The sequence below is a fragment of the Marmota marmota genome, unplaced genomic scaffold (genome assembly GCF_001458135.2).
Source record: "Marmota marmota marmota unplaced genomic scaffold, marMar, whole genome shotgun sequence".
NCBI lineage: Eukaryota > Metazoa > Chordata > Mammalia > Rodentia > Sciuridae > Marmota > Marmota marmota.
The window spans coordinates 625,298-627,758 of NW_026000037.1; positions in this window are offsets into that span (position 1 = coordinate 625,298).

Below are 2,461 nucleotides of genomic sequence, written 5' to 3' on the forward strand. Positions count from 1 at the left end.
AGAGCAAAAAAAAAAAAAAGCGGAATGTGCCCTGCTTTGCTGCATAAATACAGCATATTCTTGAAGGGAGTATTTAAATACTGGAGGAGTTGGATTTTGAAATCAGTTTTCAAAGCAACAATTTGTTACGGTTTACTCTGTAACTATTCAAAGGTGCTGTGGTTTCTACTACATGGTTGGGGACCAACAGGGTAAGGATAAGTTATGTTCCTCACAACAATCATTCCAAAATAAACACTTCAAGGTTTTAGAAATTATTTCAAGGTCAAATGAGCAAGCTGAGCCGGGCTGCATGTTCTGCCTGCCTGCGGCTTGACGCAGAAGGTCCAGCCACGCATCTTCTTCCTGGTGACTAGCGGGTGGCCAGGTTCCTTACTCAACCAGCTGTCCCTGCTGGCGCAGGGTTCTCCAAGGCAAGAGAGACAGGGAGACAGGGAGCAGGAAGGTTGGGGACACAGGGCTGGGTCACTGGAATCAACCGCCCCATCTGGGAGACTAAGGAAGGGAGACTGAGCCCTCCTCCATCGGCTCCTGTGCTATGGTTCAGGCACACCACCCCATCCCCAGCGACCATCCAGCACACCCAGATGGAAAAGACCTTTCTTCTAATAAGGGTGGCAACAAGACTATTGTGCTTTTTAAAAAAAATTCTGCTCTCTGAGTAGGCTGAATAGCACCAACCGCGACAGCAATAAGGCCACTCTGTGTTCACTCCAGTTCTGTCTCTCTCCTTCATCTCAAACAATTAGTTAAAGTTCTAAAACACATTTTCCCTTCCTATGCAGGGTCTGGTGGAAGAATTCAAGTGAGAAAACTTGGGTCTGAACTGCCAGGCTCAGGATGCCACTGACGACGCCTCTCCACGGTCATCTGAAGACTGACCCACAGCTCGAGTTCTGATGCAGACCCTGGCAGGGTCTGGGCAAGCTGGTGATGTGGTCGTTCCTCTTCAACATCCATGCTTTACCACAGAGTGCTAATAAGACCCAGGGCAAACAACCAAGGGCGGGGGCTTCCCTCCTTCATTGGAGGGTATTTTTCAATTATATATTTTGTTACGTCTTCAGAGATAAAAGCTGTATCTGCAAGTGATTAAAAGATGTTTTATATTCGTGGTTTCATTTCTGCTGAAACGAATTCGTAATTTAAACCACACATAATTCATAGCAATTTAGACCCATTACAGAGTCAGAGCTTCTTTTTTATGATAGTTACTAATTAAAACAGAGCGTTATGCCACGCTGAGCCTCAGCCTTTGACATACAGGTTTAATGAATAAAACATCCTGACACAAACATGAAAACAATAACGGGGACAAGGCTGCAAGCTGTTATGCTTCAGTGTGTGGAAAAGATTAAGGACGTTCACGGAGCTCGGCACTGTGGAGAGAAGGAGCCCGGAATGTCTTTCTTTAAAGGAAGAAGCAAGAGGTTTTTGAGAGAAATTTGAAATAGTACTAATCTCTAACTTCTGGGCCCCTCGTTCCCAGTTGTCCCCCTCCCCCAACTAGGAATTTAAACTCATAAGCATCACTTTTAGAGAACAATGATGGGATATTTTAATGTAATCCTGAAATATAGGTTTAGATTGAAAATGGGAATTGGGACCATAATTAATTATGTTGAGAATTTTTTTAAAAACTTTAAGAAGGCAGAGGAAGGTAAATGACATTTCATAAGACTAAAACCTTCTAAAAGTTCACGGATTGAAACTTTGGTAAATGACAGTATCTTTGGGGGGTCTGATGAATCCCATATGCAGAGTGAGTGTGAGGAATTAATTCCGTTTGGTGTTTTCACTTTCTGAAACCACGGTAATAAGAGACTGACATAAAATCAAACCCAGTGTAAACACAGTCCTTAGCTAGGGTTATGGCCTTATTATCGCTCTTAATAAACATAATTAATAATCATAAATACCGGTCGCCCTCAGCACCCTGCTCCACACCATCGCGCCCCTCCCATCCATCCATCACTTCTTTCAGGATAATAAAACAATTCAACCCACCAAGTCCTCCACTCCGCTCCCTCGGGAGAGATGTTTTATCTCTACCTCTAGGAGCCAGGGGGGACTTCTCTGGTTCTCACGGGCGCCCTGGACCGGGGAGGAGGAGGAGGGAGGAGGAGGTGGGAGATTCCCTCCTCCCAAAAGAAAAAGGGTTCAGGAAGCGAGGCCAGGAGGAGGGCGGGGAGAGCGGGCAGTGTTCGGTGAGATCAGCAAGACAAATGAAAAAATTAATTCTCCATTGTGATCCAGTGGGGCCGAAAGACGAGAAGTAAACAGCTTCACCAACCCAAGTTGCTAAAAAGAACTCCAAGAAACAAAACCAGACATTTGCTCAGGTTCATTTCCCGCTCAAGGTCTAGCTTTCTGGGAGCCGGACATCCCGGAGCAGGAGATGGACAGCGCCCCGAAGGGGGCCGGAGGGGAACGCGACCGGGCGCGCGCCAGCCCAGCGCCC